We start from the raw sequence: 22855 nt of genomic DNA, 5'->3' as shown, positions 1-22855 counted from the left end.
TAACTGTTATTCATATTTTATAATGTTGATGTTCTGCTTAACATTTTGTGTGATACATTTTTTTTTTTTTTTTGGATGCTTTGAATATAAAGTTTAAAAGAACAGCATTTATAATAAAACTCTTGTAACATTTAAATTTCTTTAATGTCACTTTTGATTAGTTTAAGGCACCCTTACTGAATATAAGAATTTATTTATTTTAATCAGCAACAAAATAAAACAAAACAAAATAAAATAAAACAAAATACAATAATATATAAAATAAAATAAAATCTAAGTAAAACAGTTGTATCATATTAATGTATAATCAAGTGAAATGTCATTATAGTTCCTTAAAATACAACATTTGTCTTTTTCGGACATTTTATGTTATTAATTGTAAACAGTCAATGCTGAAAACATTTTACATCAGTAGAAACTATTCTGTAGTAGAAACTACAACTGTCGGTCATAGCAAGCTGTGAATCTCAAATCATCTGTAAATTGAAGTTTTGTTTCAGATATTTCTTATTTATTATGCTCTTCTGAACAAATACAGATCATACAAGACATTTAATTGAAATATATGAACGTATACCATTTTTACACAGTGCCTTTTCATAGGCATCAACTAAATCAGGCCTAACAAAGCACAGAACCAGAGTCCTAATTGTATATGTTGCAAGATAAACAAGGAAATGAAGCTGCCCGCATGACCAGCGGCAGCGGTGCGTTACGTTCTGAGGCTCCAAACTCAAGCAGTGGTTGCTCGGAAAAACACGTTCGGATCCAGTGGATCCCAGCGAAGTGCAGTGTTGCGCTGTGGCCCTGGAGCTATTCCTACTCAAACAGAGCCGCATACATATCCATAGATTGCAGGTGTTGTTGTTAGGACAGTGTCTGAGCATACGTGACAGGGAGCGAATCAGAGAACCCACGACCTTTGACCCGCTAGTTGTGGTTTATTATTAATGAGAGCAAACCTTCAATTTTTAAACATTTGTGATGTATTATACATGTTGGCTCCAATTGCCAAGTGTGTATTCCTTCCCTTGGGTTTGGGAAACACAGCTGTAGGATGTGGGGGGTTTAAACAAGCCCTCGAGCGACTAACGGTTTTATTGGTTTACTTGATAAAGCATACATAACATTAACCAGGAGCATGCTAAGGAAATTATTAGTCATTTTCATTCAGCTGATACCTTTAACCTTACATTGTCACAGATTACAGCTTGTGGGATTTGAACCAACAACCACCTCACGTCACAGAATGTACTGTGTAGGTGTCATTGGAAAGATGTTCATCACAGCCAGATGAATTAAAACACGTGTAGTGTGTATATAATCCATAATTAATCGGCGTGCCACACTGGGCATTGGCGTGCCAGCATCAGTACCTGGCAAATGTGTGACAAGTGCACTCTCTTTAATTGCACATCACTCAAGTGAACTGGGAGCATGTTATTCTCCTTTAATAGTGCCTTAAATACAACAATTTGGTCACTTTTACATTCATAATTGTAAACAATCAATATTGAAAACACATGTGTCGTTTAGAACTGAATTCGACCACATTAAAACATTGATAGGAACGAAGGGAATGGTTGATTATGGCAACCCAATTCTTCAATGTGATATCATTTAAGTTTTGTTTTAAATATTTCTCATATATTACACTTTTATCTAATACATGCTAACTAGTCTGTGAGTAATTTATGTTTTTGAAAGAAATCTCTTGCTCGCCAAGGCTGCATTTATTTGGTAATATTATTACAAATTAAAACAACAGGTTTCTATTATAATATAATGAAATGTAATTTATTCCTGTGATGGCAAAGCTGAATTGTCAGTGTCACATGGTCCTTCAGAAATCATTCTAATTTGCTGATTTGGTGCTAAAGAAACGTTGATGATGATGATTATATTTCTTTAGCACCAAATCAGCATATTATAATGGTTTCTGAAGGATCATGTGACACTTAAAATTCAGCTTTGCCATCACAGGAATAACAACAACAATAATACTAATTATACTAATAATTTGGTTTAACTGTTATTCATATTTTATAATGTTGATGTTCTGCTTAACATTTTTGTGTGATACATTTTTTTTTTTTTTTGGATGCTTTGAATATAAAGTTTAAAAGAACAGCATTTATAATAAAACTCTTGTAACATTTAAATTTCTTTAATGTCACTTTTGATTAGTTTAAGGCACCCTTACTGAATATAAGAATTTATTTATTTTAATCAGCAACAAAATAAAACAAAACAAAATAAATAAAACAAAATACAATAATATATAAAATAAAATAAAATTTTTGAACGATACTGTATGTAGGTGTTTGGATGCTTATCTCATATTAAATACTAAATATTCTATATGGATTATATTTTTATTTTAAAATTAATGTAAGTTAAACAGTTGATCTAGTCTTTTTCATAAAATCCACAAGAAATATGCGTTTCTGTTGTTTCCCCCTGCATATTTTTTTTTTCTTTTTTCACTTATAACAGAAGGATTTTGACATTTTGTAACATAAGTAAAATATAATAGGAATTCTGTTAGATGAGTTAATTTACTACACGTCCACACTTCGCCAGTAGGTGCCGCCGATTCTCGCGCAAACGCGCAGTAGGAGCTCATGGCGCTGTAAGTGGGAGGCGCTTGTGTGGAGTAAAGTATCAGCTGGGAGAGAGCGGAGCAGCATTCACTCGCGTCTCTGTGTGCGGACAGCATCTGTCAACTCCCAGGACCAACTCATTCCAGCGCACAAAGAGGGAGAAAAATACCTGCTACTGATGCGAGGAGACGCCGCAACACACTTTACCGCGCCATGCCAAGAAACAACCGCCAGCGCCTGAGGAACAGCGTCCACATCTGAGAAACAAGGACAGACGCCTGGCATCACTGGGTAACTCGATCTGGAGGTGAGGCTGGAGATGCTGCTGCTGCTGCTGATGATGATGATGGCGAGGATGGCAACTGTACATTATGATTGCGTGGAGCGATATTATGTCACGTGCGCGTTCTGGTGGCAGCTTGGCACATGCCAGGCGCGCGCGTTCGGTGAAGGTGTTTGTGTGCGCCATCCTTTTCTGCTGGATGTGGGAAAAGTTCCTGCTGGGATTTTAATAGCAAACTTTGGATTGGGTCACTTGGACCACACGGATGATGCTTTTGTCCTGGATACTTCAAATACTTGGTTTCGGCCTGAGCCGCTGGAGATCTACCTGCATGGATAGTTTAGTTGCAACCCTTAAGTGAACCAAAAGTCCATGGTTGCTTCTCCTAATCTTTCCAGACCGACTTTTATTGTCAATACATGCGAACTAATACCTTAAATGCCCAAAAACGCTGTCTAGGTAGACAGCTCGCTAGGTTTGGAGACGCAACCATTGACCACCTGGGTCAGGTATTTGTTTACATCAGGCGTTGGCGATCTTTTTTTATTTATAAAAGGTTTAAAACCAGTGACAGATTATTTTTTGTTTAACGACTTAATGAATTACTTTAACAAGCATTATTGCATTTGACTAAATCAGTGTTAATGTACATGTAGTTATTTGAGGAAACAGATCACTTACAGTGTTCTGGGTTCATCTTTCTAGTGTTTGACAGTAGAAATGTGTTTGTTTAATGGTGTTTTTTTGCTCTTAGATTTGCCGAAGCATCCAAAAATGATATGTAATTAGTTGATATGATATTTATTATATATTAACAGAAATATTTAATGTTTTAATATTATTTTTAAGTTAAAATGAATATATATATATATATATATATATATATATATATATATATATATAAAATAATATTTGTATTAAAGTATTATATTAAAACCATATTATATACATATATATTTAAACAGAATGTGGACTGAAATGTGAAACAAAAATTGTTTTTCCAAACAGTTATTTAATTCATATTTAAATATATATATATATATATATATATATATATATATATATGTATACAGAATAAAATATTGACTGCTATTTATTTTTGCGTTTCAGTCCATATCATGTTTTGCATTCCAATTTATATTTAAATATAAATGTAAATAAAATATTAAATATACTTCTTAAAACCGAATAAAAAATTGAGTGATATGATATGAGCTGAAATTCATTGATAAGATATGGACTGAAATGCAAAACAAAAATTTTAGTTTTGCATATCAGTTATAATATTTATATTTAAATACAATGTATATGTATACAGAATAACATTTTGACTGATATATATTTTTCTATTTCAGTCCATATCGTATGGATTTGGATTTTAAATAGAAAAGTAAATACAATATTTAAATATATGTATTATTTAAAAATACTAAAAAAAAATTACTGATATAAACAGAATTTTTATTTTACATGCCAATCCAAGGACCCCATACAGTGCTTTTTTTGTTGCAGACCCTTGAAAACCCTTGTATAAGAGTTGAAACTAAACTCTGCAGGAAAGTAGATCTCCAGGAGCCCTGATTTGAGTTTTTTCCGCGTGCATGTCCTTATTGATTGGTACAATATCATAAGGGAGGCTCTTACAGTAGGAAGCTTTTGTTGAACCCGTAGGCTATTATGCGTAGAAAAACACAGTGTTCTGACTCTTTCGTAAGTACACAAATGCAATCTGAATTTGCCTCTACCAGGCAATGTTACGGGACTAGATCGAAAAATCGATTGCATGTGCAAATGATACAACAGTGCATGTGGAAGTGAGTTCAGTGTTATCTCAGAGGTCAGCTGTCTCTCGATATAAACATATTTCACACGTCACTACACACATAACAGTTTCGTTTCCCCCCATGTCGTCGGGATAATCCGTGTCGTGCCATGCATGTGTTCTCATGCACACGCAGAAGTGCGGATTCCGTCGCAGCAGCAGTGGGTCTCGGTGGAGTAGCAGTGCTGTCATGTTCGCAAACGCAGACATTGATAACATTGGCAAATGTATCAGGTAGCAGCTTGGAACATGCGCCGGATTAAAGGCTTACAGTTTGGACTCTCTAAGCAGTCGCACACGCACACAGCCCGTCAATGTTTTGACACTTCCAGTAGTACGAATGAGTGCAGAAATATATGGCTGAAGGCTCTCAAGGTTGGACTATGTTTAGTTATATTTTGGTCCACATTTGCGCTGTACTCGGGGAGTGTTGTGATGCCGGTCATATTGGTCCATCCTTCTCTTCTCCAAATCAATTATATGTTTTGAAAGCAAGTGCAAAAGGAAGAACAAAGAATGAGAGGTTTTGCCTTGGCAGCGCTAATATGTTTTCAGAATAGTAGAATATTGAAGCAGGGGTAGATTTCAGCAGCTTTCTTAAGACTGATATGAGAATTTCTTTTTTGAAAGCGAGGCGGTTTTATTATTTTCAGGATATAGATACCTTCTGGGTATGTTGTTATGAGTGGAGAGGATTGGTGCGGAAAGGCTGGTGCAGGTGAGGTCACGATTATAAAGCTCATTGGATTTAATTTCAGATTGAGAGCATGAATGCTTGATTTCTTGAGAGCTGAGGACAGATCAACTTGGCGCCAGAGGCATCGCTAGACCCTTTTTACTCCCGTGCCCCAGACAAATATTACTGATAAATCCTTATGTGTCAGTGAAGATTGCCAACTGAGATTCATTTTCTCGGATAATAATTCAGCTATCAAGTCATATGTGTGCTTTCTATCAGCTCTGATTTTGTAAGCTTTTTTGGTTTTATCATATTTAGTCGATCTGTCCTGTTCTTGTCACATTTTGGTTGATTTTCAGTCTAGTTTTAGTCAGTTAAAACTTTAGTCATGCTGCATAATGATTAAACTGATAATCACAATTATTTTGCTCAAAATTATAATCACGATTACTGATCATAATTGTTGTCATTTGAGAAGTCGCATCAGCATTGTTGCACTTTCACCTATAATCATATACACATGGTTTATTATATGCCTTATCTAGTTTCCTGATTTAAGCACAGTCTCTACATTATAAAAACTGGTAAAGATCAAAAGCTTCTCTCAAAAACTAAAACAATGACATTCCTAATATTAATTCCATTTTTATCCTTAATCATACACATGGTTTATTTGACATTATCTAGTTTCCTGATTCATTTTCATAAATATAAGCACAGTCTATGAAAGCTGGTAAAACTCAAAACTTCTCTCAAAAGCTAAAAACAGAGACATTCCTAATCTTAATTCCGCTTTCATATGGTTTCTTTCACCAAATCTAGTTTCCTGATTTTTATATTATTATAAATATAAGCACAGTCTCTTCATTATGAAAACTAGAAAAGCTTAAACAGACATTCCTAATATTAATTACAATAATTCCAAATTATATTCATGTCTTTCTATTAAAACAACAACAAAATGTCTTTGTATTGTGCCACAGAGGTTGCGTAAGGGCATTTGTTCAGCAACCTCAATCGCAAACAATTTAGTGGAGATCCATGCTTGGATTTATTACAGTTTATCACAGAGAAGGTTTAAAGGCAGATTTACGCAGCAAACGACTGTGTGAATGAATACAAGCTTCCTATTTTACACTTTCATTTGAGCAGAATATGTGATGGAGATCTCTAAACTACATGTTTTCAGACCATCAGTGCTTTTCTGTTGTGTAAGAGAGAGTGTATGCACAAATGGTTGCCAGGTTGCAAAGATAAAGTAAAATACTGGAGCTCTGATAGGAGGATTTAAACACTTTCTGTAATATCTGGCAACCCCAAGCATTTTTTCTTTCTTTTTTTTCTTTTGGTTGAAGAAAATAGAGACATTTTGGATATAGAGAGTTATTTTTTTAAACTACATTTTACTCTTTCTTTTTTCGTCAGTGATTGCATATGTCATTAGTGAACATTTTTCATCATAGTTAACAAAATGAACAGCATTTAGGCTAATGTTGCCAGATTCACGTATGATCCACTAATATGTGATCTAATTGGTCAAACGGATTTGCAAAAAGGTCAGAAATGGGTCAGGATTCAGTTTGATTCATTCTGACAGTTCAGCACTGAATCGTTTGCAGCAAAATAATAATAGGACATTTCACAACACACAAAACAAATAAAGCGCTGGATGGATGAGTTGGATGTTTACCTACAGTCCATTGTAGGAAACAAAAGTTGCAAATGTCTTCTATCGTTTTTCAACAACAAAGCAGCTCTATTGTGTGTACAGCTTGTGAACGACTCTGTACTTCAGATAAAGATGATTTTATATCCATTTATATTCAAAACAGTATTATAAAAGGAGAAACGCCCCTATCTGGTGCACATCTTTTAGTGTGGCTGTCTATTGTGATGCATTATCTCTTCTGACCTCAGGCGAACTGCCTGGAAAATGTAGGTTAATATTTATATAAAGCAATCTGGGCAGCAGTTCTGTGTCATGCATGTTTATAATATAAAAATAAGCATGCAGAGGTGTTATTTTAGACATTTGAAGATGTAATCTAGTATGTTTTACTGATATGGCATTTACTGTGTTTATGCAACACAAAGTGAAGCTGAGTTTGAGAGTAGTGTTTGATTTCTTTGTCTATTTATGGTGGTGAATTGTGTAAAAGTAATGAAAGCAGATCCTAATTTAGAAGATGGAGGCTGCATCAGTTTCTCGGCTGCAGTATTTTTGGAAACGTCTGTCATGTATGTCATTCGTCACATTATTTTCATCTTGCGCTGCCAAGGCAAAATCTTTATTAATTAGTTATGCTTGAGGTGTTGTTTGTGATTTGATAAATTACCTGTCTGCACTGAATGTTTTGTCTGCTAATGCCTGCTAAACCAAATGACAAAGTGTTAGTCAAATAAATGAGTAGATGCAAATAATGTTGAATTTGGTGGCCAGTTACACTGCCGCAGAAGGAAAAGCAGGGGGAAGTTGTTTTTGTAGGTTGCCTAATCAGCGAGGTTACATCCATTATATTAAACCTTATTAAGTCAACGACATGCAAGGTCATGTAAACACCTTAAATGGTTTTTCTGCTAGCAGGGAAAGGTCAGAATTGGTTTAATACTCTGCATAACATGTCTCTACTACCTGACAGATTTCACTGAAAGAGTGTCCTGAGAATCACACCTGTCTCTTTGACAGCCTTACACTCTATAAATGACAAAAAAGAGTCAAGGGAGCAGCCTTTTTTAGCCAATAAGAATCTTTCTTCATGTTTTGTTTTTAAAATGTGCTGATTTTTAATGCTTTTATACATATAAACGTGTTCCGTCTACTTCCTCATCTTGAATAATCGATCTTGTTAAATAATGGAAAATCTATTTGGTAATTGATCAAATTGAGCAGCAATGTTATACACAATTTTATTTTTGTTTTGTTTTGAAGAGCACCAACAGTTTACTTTTTTATATTTGTTTCTCTTATAGTTTACATTTATGTACATTATACCATTTTTGGGGTCAGTAAGAAGCAATGGTTTTATTTAGCAAGGATGCATTAAAGTAATGCATTTAATTTTAAATGTGACAAAACATTTTACATTATAAAAGATTTCGGTTTCAAATAAATGCTGCTCTTCTGAACTTTTATATTCATTAAAGATTATTGAAAAACAGTTTCTACCAAATATTAAGTGGCAGGACTGTTTTCAACATTTATTAGAATAAATATTTCTTGAGCAGAAAATCAGCATTTCCGAACAATAATGTGAAACTGAAGACTGGAGTAATGATGCTGAAAATTCAGCTTTGCTTCACAGCAGTAAATTATATTTTAAAAGGCATTCAAATAGAAAATACACATTTGAAATTGCAATAATATTTCACAATATTACTGTTTTTACTGTATTTCTGATCACACAAATGCAACCTTGGCGAGCATAAAATACTTTTTTTTTTTTTTTTGGAAAAACAGTGTAGAATTCATTCATTCATCATTTATTTATTCATGCTTTTATATATTTATTTATTTGTTTCCAACACACATCATGCATAATGTGCAAATTGATTGACTAACTACTAAGTAACAAACTACTTTTTTTTTTCTTTTTTTTTTAGCTTTTAAAGTTGCATTTAAATTTTCTTTAAAAAGATCTGAGGTGATGCATGCTCACTTCAGATTGTACATGATGCTTCAGAAATTGAGCATAAAAAAATGCCCAATTCAGGACAATTTGAATCAGTTAGAACTAGAAACGCATAGCATGATACCAATGTTTGAACCTTGGCACTGTGGGTGAATATAGATCTGCAGAAGTGTGTAAATATGCAGCAGGACTCCTGGCATGCCGAGGCCATATATAGACCGAACCCATGAGGATGCGTTGGCAGCCCGAACCGGCCTAAAACAAACAGATGAGATGGAAACCACAGTCTAACTGCTGACAAGACAAATGCAATACCTCAATTGGGCCGCACAGAGAGGTCAGATCAGCGAGAGACCACGTTAGACTGCTTCATAATTTGTGGACTTAAGCCAGTTGGGAATCCATGGCTGAGTGAATGTCAGAGTCTGTGATGAGAATTAGTATGCGGAATATTCAGCTCAGAGCCAAAGCAAATGGAGTAATATACTTGCTAATGTAGAGGGCAAAGGGCCTTGAGCGAACTGCACTGTTTCCGAGCTCTTAAGAGGCCGTGCGAGCCATTAGAGACTGTTGTCCGCTATCCATACCCTGTGCGAGCTGTCACCTTCAACCCCCGCCGCTCTGTAGATTCGCAGAGCTTTTCTCTCTCCATCTGTTTTGAAACTGGATTTCGCTTGAAAACTCAGCGTGGTCGTGTTGGATTGGCGATTGTAAAGTGCTTTTAACAGCGCAGGATCTCTGATGAACTCTGAAATCAGATTTTACATTCATAGACATTAGCGACTGCACGAAACAGCATTTGCATTTTAATTTAAAAGTGGCAATGCATTTAATATCCGCAATGTGACATTTCTGAAGGAAAGTCATGGTTAATGGCAAATAATGTAGTGTGGGATTTCATTGTGTCCTTTGGGATTTGATGTGATGTTATTTGTTGTGTTTGCTTAGTAACTGTTACTATCGCTCATACATAGTGTTAAGGATTTTAATAAACTAAAGTGTAAAACGTGGCATGAAACTCATCCCACAGAGTTTGTGCTATGAACGTGAATAATGCTTCAGTTTGTGTAGGTTGTTTAGAAGACATGCTGTAACTTTTTTTGTAGGCAATCTGAAGTACTATTCTTGCCTGGCGGATGATAAATTGTCCAAAAAATAAATAAATAAATAAAATCGCATAGACTTACATCAGAGATATCCGATACATTCAATTTTGATGAAAGATTATAAAAACTGACACTTTAAACTGAATTTTAAGAATTAATTTTATTTTTTATGTTTATTTTATTAGGTTTCATTTTTAAAAATAGTACTTTGATATAAAGTTTATTATTAATAATAAAAAAATAATAGAATATATTTCATGTATGTGAAGTATTGTTGTTGTTGTTGTTGTTGTTAAATTAGTTGTTAATTAAATTAGTCATGAATAAATTTAAAATTATAAAATTATATAAAACCTAATAACAATAATAATACTACAATTAGAATGAGATCATTATTATTAATACTACTACTACTAATAATAATAATTGTAATTATTTTATTATATTTATTATTTTTATTTTTATAAGTAAATTAAATGAATAAAAGTGACCTAATATTATTATTAATAATTATAATTATAAATGAATTTTATACATGTTACTACATTTTTAATTTATTATTATTAATAATAATATTGTACATTATTAAATTATTAAATATTAAATAATAGTAAATTATTAAAATGACCTAATAATAATAATTTACTCAAATTGTTGAGTTGAATTTACACAATTCAATAATAACTTACTTATATGTTTGTAAATTAATGTATTATTATTATTGCATTAGAATGAGTACATTCAAATTATTATTGGTTTTATGATAATGGGAATCAGACAATCAATTTTGGGCTTGGATGGCTTTAATTTATTGATTTGTTTATTTAGTTGTACATTGTATTGTGCAGAAATCAATTTTAAAAGCAGAAAGATTTTTCTCCTTAGAAATAACATGCACTGATGAACCGTAACCAAAGAAAGGCAATGATTAAGTATATAACACTAGTTAGTTTTGATTCTATTTTGTATTTTCTCACACTATGCTAGCAATTACATGCTAGCCCAAGCTCATTCTCTAGTTTGAGACCTATGACTTCACTGCAAAACCAGAAGTCAGAGTTTGTTTAAAAATAGACTCGCTAGGCTGAATCAAAGCACTTGTACATTGGCTTAATGACCAGTGAATGTAGTGCTTATCGGAGCCTGTAATCTCCAGCCGTAACACGGAGCCCCTCCCGGCAGCACTGATACCCAGCAGGGTGGAGGTTAAGCGGGCCGCTCTCAAATCCCTCTCACACCTGACAGCTTCGTGTTTCAGATCTTCAGCACGCTCCCTCTCCTCGCCATTTTATTCCTTCTTTTCAGTGTTACATCATCTATTTGCATTCTATCACATACCCATTATCGAGTATAATTTCTTCTCTCTAAATGGTTCAGATGGAAACAAATTGTCAGACATGGCCGGGAAGTATGCGCTACTATGGGACGCTGCGTGCTTGGGCATTATGTAATAATTTATTTGCTGGGTAAATAATTGAATCTGCCTTCAAGGATTGCGGCTCTATCTAGGGCATTAGAGAGAGTTCAGGTGTAAAACAGTGCCGATGATTTATGATTTTCCTAGATGCACTTGGCCTCTGTGGACTGGCCTGCCGTAGCTGGGAAACTAGCCACTAAATACTGCCCCTCTGGGGTCATCATGGACATTAACATATGCTTTAATATGAACCTGTTTAGCATCCACTGTTAACTAAAGCTCTCTAAACCTGCTGGCCAATCCTGGTTATGAATGATGTAGTCTGTTCTATGAAGTTGTCTGTACGTTCAGCAGGGTATTGCTTTAAAGGGGTAGTTTGCCCAAAAATGAAAATTTTATCATGCACTCGCCCTCCAAACCTGTGTGAGTTTCTTTCTTCTGATATTGTTGGTAACCAGACAGTTGGCGCTATGGCTATGAAAGTCAATGGCAACCAACATCTGTTTGGTTACCAACATTCTTCAAAATTTTGTGTTTAAAGGAAGAAATAAACATGGTTTGAAATAGGGATGTTCATTTCTCCTAACTGACAGCCGACGCTGGTTAACCGATTATTTTAAATTAGGAAGAATAAGTGTCTGTGACACGTTAAAAATAGGCTAATATAACATTTGTTTTCCGGGGATTAATTTTACAAGTGCAAAAAGCAGCAAACAACCGAACATGAGGATTCACATGGTCATATCATATCACATTACGCACCTGTAGCGCTTCTGCAAACAGAGAATATATAGGCTATATATATAAAACGGATAAATAGGCTTATACGAGAAATATATCTTTACTTATGTCATGGTCTGTCTGAATACTCGATTCTGATTGGCTGGCAGGTGTTGATTAAATTCGTTTAACTGCACAGGTAGTTCCAGATCAGTTTAATCACGTTCCATATTAATGCGCTTCCTATAAACATCGGTAACCATAGAATAGTAATACAGACGAAAATAACCGTCATTTTTATCGTTCCGGTCAAATATTGCAGTGCAAATATTATTAACATCTTTAATATGTGAATGCTGGCAAATGACCATGACATAAACGGGATAATCAACGGCTAGCTGTGCATTAAACAATTTGAATGCACTTCGTGGAGGCAACCACCCCGACGCGCACGTCGTGCATTCAAATCGTTTAATGCACAGCTAGCCGTTGATTATCCCTTACTTAAATAAATAATAAATTAAGAATACGAAAGAAAAAAACAGTTTGACAAGTAGCCTAGTATGCAGAGTTTCGGTTCATTTTTGTGCTGTGCAAAAGGAAACGGCAGACAGCAGCATCCTATTTCTCTTTAGGCCTATTTTACAAAAGCACAACGATTTGTTTGTGTTGTGAATGTACACAAATAAAAGCAAACCTTTTACAATTCTGATTATCTTTATGACTAAAAGGAGTAGTTGCTTCCACTGTTAGAATGAAAAAATTCAAGTGATTGCGCTGGCACCACATGCGCGCACAATACAGCCTGTTCATTATCATAAAATACAGTCAGTCAAACATATGGGAAAAAACCACACTGCTCAGTTTAAATATGTAGTAAAATCTGTGCCGTTAAGCTTCATCACCGTACCGCTGTGATGTTATGCAAAATATTTTGTTTTACGTGGATATTGGAAAGCCAGTGAAGTAGCTACATAGGCTAATAAATAATATTTTGGCATTCAAATATATCGCAAATATGGAAATATTTGATTTTGTCAAATGGGAGACCCAACTTTGGTTTCAGTTTCGTTTTAGCCTATATGAATTTGTTTTGGCTTGTCGTTTATAGGCTATAGCTTCTTATATTTTTAATTTTTGTTCTTTTCTAAGTGCTGTTAAATTGAAAGGATTTGTTGTGGAGTGAGGGGAGCTAAAATAGCCTAGCTATGTTTATGATGTGTTTATTATAATGTTTGTAAACATTTTGCATCGGCATTAGGCCTATTTCTGAATGAAATAATAAAATGCGACTTATACGCAACTTTTTTGTTGTTGTTTTTCTCTCTCTAAAAACGCAATTTTTTTTTTATATGCGTAGTGTATTTTAACCGTGCAGCAAACCTTTTAAAAAATAAAATTAAAATTTAAAATAAATTTATTTTATCAGTTGATGATTTGAATGGCCATAATTAAAAAATATTTAAAAGTTGTTTTTTTTTGTTCTAAAGACATTTATTTTATTCAGCAAGGATGCATTAAATTGATCAAAAGTGACATTCATAATGTTACAAAAGATTTCTATTTCAAATAAATGCTGTTCTTTTGAACTTTCTATGCATCAAAGAGTCATGAAAAAATTTCCACAAAAATATTAAGCAGCACAATTTTGATAAGAAATGTTTCTCAAATCAGCATATTAGAATGATTTCTGAATGATCATGTGACGCTGAAGACTGGAGTGGTGATGCTGAAAATTCAGCTTTGTATCACACAAATAAATTCAATTTTAAAATATATTCAAATAGAAAACAGTTATCTTGAATTGTAATAATATTTTACAATATTACTGCTTTTACTGTATTTCTTTCAAAAATATCTAGTGGAAAAGACCAAAATTTAAGTAATTACTTGTTGAAAATCCACAATAGTTCTCAGTCCACGGATAAACTGTCCATATGGCTTCTAAAGACTTTAAATATGGTACACAATTCTAGTGTACTTTATGCATTACTTGTGGATACTTTTATGGTGCTTCCTCCTTTTTCCATTCGTACTGTATGAAAAAGAGCAGCTTGGACATTCTGTGAAACATCTTTCTTTGTGTTCTACGGAAGAAAGTAAGTCACACAGTTTTGGAACAACGTGGTGGTGAGCAAAATATTATTTTTGTCACTTTAAATACATTTCCAATGTTGTTTCATGTTGTCCTACCCAAATTCCAATCCATCCGTTTCTGCATGGGTTTTTGTATAATCATCAGGCTGCACCGAGGGAAATGATTACAGGAACGAGGGTTTCTGGCTCAGTCGTACAACTACAGACATGTCATTAAAGACTCTTCATCGCTTTCATCAAAAGCAATCAGCGCACCTCAGAAGGGATGTAATCGTATTCATGTCTCTGATATCCGTTTATCCAGTGATGGAATTATTCGCTTCAGGCAGTTTCTTTTTTCTGAAAGTTTAGTCAGAGTGCAGCGGTTTGTTTTAGGGGCAGAGACGAGCCAAGCGGTTCCATCGTACCACGTTCACACAGGAGGTCGCTACGAGACGTCCCTGTTCATTTACATAATGTGAACTTTTAGCTGGGTGAAACTGACTGCTAGCAGGAGGAACTGGCTCATAGTTCTGAACTGCTTCTTTAAATTGTGGATAGTACATTTGTTCCTGTTTACAACCAGTATTTATGGCCCTTTTCACAATTGAATAATTTGATCATGGCACTTTGCTCTGATTTCCTTTTGTACTGAGTGGATTATGCTGCGCGCTATTAACATTGATGATAAATTTGGAAGTGTCACAGACAATTTGTGCCTCCCAAATGTAGTTCAGTGAAAATTAGTAGCGCGGTTGGAGAGAAGCACAATTGGAGAAAGTGAGATGATTCGGGTAGGGACCTCATCTCGAGGGTGGTGCTGCCACTGTTGTGCTGTATTTGAATAATATGGTTTAGGAAATTATATGTTGCCATCTTCATTAAGAAATGCAGGTGGCAGGGAGCACAATTATGGAGATAAAATGAGCAAATGTCCACTGTTATTAGTTGCTTTCAGGATGTGTGTGGTAGAAATTTTTACTTCCGCCATGCTGGGCTGAAACCTTGCCTGAATTCGGCCCGCAGTAGCTGGAACTCCAACATATTGCGGTTGATGTGAAAGAAGTGTAATTTTCTGTTCTGTGTGACGCCAAGGCTCAAAGGAAACAGGAAAAGACTTCATCAAAAGGTTGTTGGTAATTATATCCAAAGCAAAATGTTCTAAACATTCATCATGCCACAAATAAATAAAAATATACGAATCTCTTTACATGCAATATATAAAAAAAAAAAATATTGCATTTAATTAAGGACAGTAAGCACACTTTCCAAGGAAAATTAATTGTGTGTGTATATTTACTGTGTATTTTATTATATATATATATATATATATATATATATATGTATGTATATAGTTACTATGTGTATATAATTTACTGTTTTCTACATATAATCATCCTTCATAAGGTAAAGAACATTCTGTGAAAATGTAACCTTGATATCTTTAATATTGACTGAGTAAAGTCATGTCAAAGATTGAAATCATTGTGCAATTAATGGTTGAAATCAAACAAGCTTGTTATCTCATAATTAGATTTTGAGACTGTAGCTTGGATGTCACTCTTAATCATCAAACACCATTTTGATATTACAAAGAAAAATATATTTTCCCTGGTGATAAGTCTGTCAGTTATGTTACAAACATATTTTGATGTTTACATGTCAAGAGCAAAGCTCTTACTCCCGTTTACATGCAATTTCCATTATTCTTATTATTCGCTAAGAATTGTGGTTAATTTTTTTTTACTGCCATTATTCACTTACCCCACTGGACGGCACAAATGATGGACTCAGAAAGAGCAGTGTTACTGGTCGCCGTTTTAATTTATTTACGTCTAATGCATAATGATTTTGTATGGCTGTATTCCACGCTTTTTCGGCGCCATAGAAATGTGATGGAGTTTGTTTGCCTATACGCTGCCGTCGCGTTCTGCTCGCCGTTTCTGGATGAGGGTAAAGAACAGAGACTGCTGGCAGCTTGTTGTGTTTTCCTCAGAATGCGATGCTTTCTTCCCCTCCATCGTTTCTAATCTCCGTATTTTTACAGGTGCGTGTCACGTTATTCATGTCACAAGCGCATGCGCACTTTGGTCAGAGCGGCAATACTGCGATTAAGGTGTTTACATGCCTGTGTATTTCGATTAAAATCGGTGTACGCCACCTATGTTAATACGATTATGCTTGCTGCGATTATGAGCTTAATCGCATTATTTAGATCGAAGTATTGCGTTTACATGAGGTAAAGATTAATCGCAATATCGCCAAAATCTCATCATAATCGCATTAAGAGGGTGCATGTAAACGCACTCATAGTTGACAATTTAACATTATGACTCATCATTTCAGTTGCATGCATAGCGTAGCCAATCACATGCTATTTTCTTGATCAGGTTAATTATTCCTTGATTCAAAGCTGAATTTTCAGCATCATTACTCCAGTCTTTAGTGTCACACGATCCTTCAGAAATCATTCTAATATGCGGATTTGCTCCTCGAGAAACATTTCTTTTCAATGTTGAAAACAGATGTGCTGCTTCGTATTTTAGTGGCAATATATACATACAAGATGGCCAAATGTATGTATATACCTGAAGGTTTACATTAAAAAATACTGGTGTTAACAGGGAGTCGGTCCTTCCTAACAGCTTCCACAAACTTTCCACTGGATGTTGGAACATGACTGCTGGGATTTGCTCATATTCAAACACAAGAGCGTCAGGCATTGATGTTGGGCGATGAGGTCTGGCCCACAGTCGGCGTTCAATTCATCCCAAATGTGTTCAGTGGGGTTCAGGACTGGTTTTTGTGCGGGTCAGTCAAGTTCTTCCCCCAACAGAGACGATCAGTTATTTCTTTGTGCACAGGAGAAAAGACCCTTTTTAAGTGTTTACTGTGAAATCTGAAGTACAGAATGTCATTGCATGCTTTAGCATTAAGATTTGGCTTTACTGTAATTACTAGGCTTCACAAAACCTTTTAATTAGAAGTGGGTGTCTGCATACTCTTGGCCATGAAGTGTATCTCGGGACCATTGGATAATATTTTGTATTTTTATTGAGTTCAGTCTAATTTTTTTTGGTGTCTTAGAAAGTGTCTTAATTTAGTTTTGCCCCTTAGGTGTTTATTGAATATTCCAAATTAATTACTTCCTCTGCTCAGCTTGAACTGTGATTAGTAGTGTGTGAAGTATTTTTTTGAATTTGCACTTCATGGATGCATCGGTTTTCTTTTGAGTCTTGAAAAGTGTAACATCATGACGATCCAGATTTGGTGTAATGTAATGCTCGTGGATTACCAGTCAATTTTAAATGAACCCCTGCAAGCCCTTTTTTCCAAACGATGTTGAGGCGAAACGGGCTAACTCTTGTTATTAATGGTTTGCCTCTATCTCATGGCCTGTAATTGGTCTCTGGTGATTGCCAAGTCTTTTGGATTAAGAAATGTCATTAAAATTGATGTATTAGGCCTGCGAGCCGCTTTCTCCGTCAGATAGCTTTTTTTTAATCAATTGATAATTACAAAGATGATTTATGGCTTGACTTCGTGTTGACAGGTGAACAATAATTGCGACATGGAGATTTCAAAGCAGCATCTGTTACGGCTTTGAAAGAGATTTTTCACCCTTAGGTGTCCTGCTCGGTTTCAGACAGGTTCGGGTGGTGGAGACTAATGGTTTAGTTGCTAACTGAAGGATTGCAGGTACAATCCGAGTAGACCAAGAGAGTCACTAAGTTAGCAAGTTCATGATCCAGCTCGATCGTGACTGCACCCTGATGAAAACACTTAACCTTGGACCCAAGACGGCTCCTGAGGGACTGTGCTTGCAATTAATACACTGAAAATTACTTTGCAGGAATTATGTGTGCAGAATTGTAACTAACCAACCAATGGCATCATGAATTGGTCTTACGAGTGCAGTTTATCTGTCTAATGTTGGCATTTTGAAACAGTAAGCTAGTGGGACAGGTTTGCTGTTTGCTTTGCTGGTCAAATGTTACCTAGGTAACACTTTACAATAAGGTTCATTAGTTAACAACATTAGTTAACTTGAACTAAGCATGAACAATACTTCTTCAGCATTTATTTATCTTAGTTAATGTTAATTTCAGCATTTACTAATGCATTATTATAATCACAAGTTGTGTTTGTTAACATTAGTTAATGCACTGTGAACTAAAAATTAATGATTGTATTGTTATTAACTAACGTTAACAAAGATGAATAAATACTGTAATACATGTATTGATCATTGTTTGTTCATGTTAGTTAATACATTAACTAATGTTGACAAATGACACCTTATTGTACCTACATTTCACTAGCAAAGCAAACAGCAAATGTGGGTGATGTGGGCTACTGCCATTGAGATGAATGGCAATTTCTTTTTCTTTAAGTGTTAGTTCCAGTGTTATTTTAGTATTTTTTAATTAATATTTTGAACTAGATAAAAAAATAAAAAAATCAGTTTTTATTTTATTTTTGTAGTTCGTTTCAGTAATTTATATGATTTATTTATTTAGGCTATTTTTTTTTTTTTAGTAAGCTTTATTGGTAACACTTTACAATAAGGTGTCATTTGTTAACATTGGGTAATGTATTAACTAACGAACAAACAATGAACAATGCATTTATTACACTGTTTATTAATTTTTTTTAAGGTTAGTTAATGAAAATAATTAATGTTAGTTCACAGTGCATTAACTAATGTTAACAAACACAACTTGTGATTTTAGTAATGCATTAGTAAATGCTGAAATTAACATTAACTAAGATTAATAAATGCTGTAGAAGTATTGTTCATTCTTAGTTCATGTTTACTAATGTCGTTAACTAATGAACCTTATTGTAAAGTGTTACCGCTTTATTTTGGTTATTTGCCAGGTTAATTTTTGTTTTTCTAGACTTTCATTTTATTAATTTTGTTTAGCTTTATTTCAGTTACGGAAAATAATTTTTTAAATGTTCAAGCTTGATTTCGAGCACTGAAGACTGAGATGTGGCAATTTTATATTTTATTTTTTTTAAATTAACGATTTATTTAATTATCTGGGTTTAAAAAACATCTCTCTTATAAGCTGTTTGTGGCAGTGTTATTTTATTATTATTATTATTTATAATGTAATATAGTATTTATTAATATTTTGTAATTGATTTACATTTTTTTTATTTTCAATTTGGCCTAACTTTTTAATTTTAGATTCAGCAATTTACTGTATGCACTTTTTTTCTTTCATTTTAGTAAACTTATATAAGTGCTTTGCTAGTCAGATGCTATTAGACAACTGTTAGCATGATTACCATTATGGATGCAAAAGGCATGTTTCTTCATTTGTATTCAATTCAAAAGTAGTTCCACACTCTGACAAAACGTTTATTTATTTTTGAATTTTTAAAAAATATATATAAACTGGCAACATGACTTGTGTCTTAGCTCCTGAGAGTTGCTAACCAGCTACTGCTGCTGGAACGAATGACCATGCTAAGCAATACTCTTGCTAAAGAGCATTTTGTTGACACAATGTTTATTGGAGTGAAAGATCAGTATTTTTGGTCAGTTTCCTGAAGAGAAAATTAGTGTATTGTGTATACAAATAACTTGGTCAACATTTAGTAGTACACTATTGTATATGCTCTCAAAGCTAATCAATAAGTACTAAGAACCACATTTTTCAGTTTAGCAATGTAGCATAAACATTACACAGATCTGAAATAAATGATAAGTTTATGCCCTATGGATGTTATATTTGAAGTCTGAGCACATTTGGCTCTGTGTACATAGCAATAAATTAATTTCATTTCTGCACCACAGAGGATGGTTTGAATATCTATTTTTTATACTCCTGTTCTGGCAGTATTCATAATTGAAGATAATCTACCATGCATTTTCTTTATTAATTTAATTCCCCAGTGCCTTGACATAAAATGTCTGTTTCCTTGACAAAGTGCAAATGAACGCTGAGAGCGAGACAGAAAAAGCAGAGTTGTGCAAGCAGGAGCCAACGGGGATGTAAATGATCTCGTATGATATAATGGAAGTACATTTCTCATTTCATGACAAAGTAAACATTCGTCCGTCTCTTTATTGTCTCTGATCAGTCTGTAAATACAAGCGGAGACGAAGGGGTCAGGAAATGTGCGAGATGAGCGAACAGAAAAGCGGAGTCGAGGGAATCATTCTGTCCAGACTCAATCTGATGAGATCCTCCTCTGTGTCTCTAAAAGCATTAGGTTAGACAGTGATTGCATTCCGAATCCTATTAAGTTTATATAATCGGGAAAAGAAAGGATTATTACTCCCTATCAGTGTTTTGCTCCTTTTTCCTTTTGTGTGCCTGTAAAAGCTCGAAATTCACTTGATTTACTGTGTCATGACTTCATCTCGACGGCTTTGTCATTTGATTGCGCCATGTGACTCTCAAATGGAGGTTGAGAAGTGAATGATATTTATATGCCGGAGAAAAACCTGACGCGTCTACTCCATTAGAAGAGGTCTGGTTATCACTGCCAGGAAAAGAGTCCTAGAAGTGTGTTTCTTTGGCAATTTCCCATTTGAAGGGAGTAATGAAGTCATCGTGTTTGCTTTTAGCACTGGATGTTGCACTTGTTAGGTCGTTTCTCTTGTGCCGCAGTTCATTTAGATTTTTTCAATATTGTGCTTGTTGATGTAGGCCATGTATCTTTTGTTGCACAGTGTAGCAAATTTTTACAAAGTCTTAAAGGAGTTTGTCACCCAGTTTGCTGAAATTTTACTCACCCTCTGGCCGTTTAAGATGTAGATGCGTAGATCTGAACAGATTTGGAGTAATTCAGCATTATATCGCTTGCTCACCAACGGATGCTCTGCACTGAATGGGTGCCGTCAGAACATCACAATAATCCACAAGTAATTCACAATACTCCAGTCCATCAATGAACATCTTGTAAAGCATAAAGCTGTGTGGTTGTAAGAAACAAATGTATTTTAAAGGGATAGTTCACTCAAAAATGAAATGTTTATCTGCTTACCCCCAGAGCATCCAAGATGTAGGTGACTTTGTTTCTTCAGTAGACCACAAACGGCATATAATGGCAGTCAATGGTACTCACGGCTTTTAGAGGAAAAAAAAACATACACAGACAAAACCAAATTAAACCCTGCTGCTTGTGAAGATGCATTGAGGTCTAAAGACATGAAACTGAACAGTATTTATATAGTTTTTTACCTCAGATCCACCGCCATGTCTAATTATCCTGAGCGCGTTCACAGCAGCCGGCGCCTGACGCGTCGTCGTCTTCTTGCTTCACCGCGGATTGCAGACTTATAAGTGCATTACTGCCACCTATCTGTCAAATGGACCACTGACACTCGAGTAAAGCAAGAAGAAGAAGACGCGTCAGGCGCCGGCTGCTGTGAACGCGCTCAGGATAATTAGACATGGCGGTGGATCTGAGGTAAAAAACTATATAAATACTGTTCAGTTTCATGTCTTTAGACCTCAATGCATCTTCACAAGCAGCAGGGTTTAATTTGGTTTTGTCTGTGTATGTTTTTTTTTACTTTCAAAGCTGTGGGTCCCATTGACTGTCATTATATGACTGACAGACTGCAACGGTTTGAGTTAAAAATCTTTGCTTGTGTTCTGCTGAAGAAACAAAGTCACCTACATCTTGGATGCCCTGGGGGTAAGCAGATAAACATCAAATTTTTGGGTGAACTATCCCTTTAAGTCAAGTCACCTTTATTTATATAGCGCTTTATACAGTATAGACTGTTTCAATGCAGCTTCACAGTAATAAACAGGAAACTGTAAACTGTAAAGCAGCTCTAAAAATATTGTTTATTAACTATGAAAATTATTTTAAAAAGTTCAATTCAGCTATAAGCATCTCTACAGAAGGCAAAAATATCGTTATTCAGTTGAAGTCACTTCAGTGTTGATTCAGTTCAGTTCAATAGCTGTGTCGATGTGGCAAAATTCACCAATTATTAAACAAATTTGATTCAGCTATAAAGCTATTCTACAAAACACAGTAGTAACATGATCCAGCTTAATTCAGTTCAAGTTTTGTTCTCATCCGATCCGAGTGTCAGTGCAGTCTTAATGATAATACTGCTGAATATTAAAAATGTTTAAATGTAAAATTTTAAGGTGTGACGTATTCCTGTGGTCAAAGCTGAATTTTCAGCATCATTACTCCTGTCTCCAGTGTTACACGATCCTTCAGAAATCATTCTGATATGCTGATTTGCTGCTCAAGAAACATTTCACTATCGTATTATCACTGTTGAAAATGGATGTGCTGCTTCATGTTTTTGTTGAAACTGTGATGCATTTTTTCTAGATTCTTTGATGAAAGGAAAGAACAACATTTGTTTGAAATATAAATGTTTTGTGATTTCATACACATCTATACAGTCACTTTTGATCACTTTAATGCATCCTTGCTGAATTAAGGTATTAATAAAAAAAACAAAAAAACATTAGCATGAGACATTAAGTTGTGGTCTTAAATATTTATTGTTTTTGTTTAACACTCTCT

The 22855-nt window shown here is 34.7% G+C and overlaps 1 protein-coding gene across 3 annotated transcripts in view; it reads left to right on the top strand.

Moving 5' to 3' along the window:
• Positions 1 to 2621: 2621 nt before the first annotated feature.
• Positions 2622 to 22855, top strand: part of LOC131526863 (kelch-like protein 29) — a 285092-nt gene continuing 264858 nt past the window's right edge. For 2 of the 3 annotated variants that reach the window (XM_058755510.1, XM_058755509.1), the window contains exon 1: positions 2629 to 2910. The gene's annotated coding sequence lies outside the window, so the exon portion shown is untranslated. Of the gene's footprint in view, positions 2911 to 22855 lie in introns of all 3 variants that reach the window. The other variant, XM_058755513.1, reaches the window with a different exon arrangement.

Source organism: Onychostoma macrolepis, chromosome 20 (assembly GCF_012432095.1).
Source record: "Onychostoma macrolepis isolate SWU-2019 chromosome 20, ASM1243209v1, whole genome shotgun sequence".
NCBI lineage: Eukaryota > Metazoa > Chordata > Actinopteri > Cypriniformes > Cyprinidae > Onychostoma > Onychostoma macrolepis.
The sequence above is the reverse complement of the archived record's forward strand: the minus strand, read 5'-3'. Positions and strand labels throughout refer to the sequence as shown.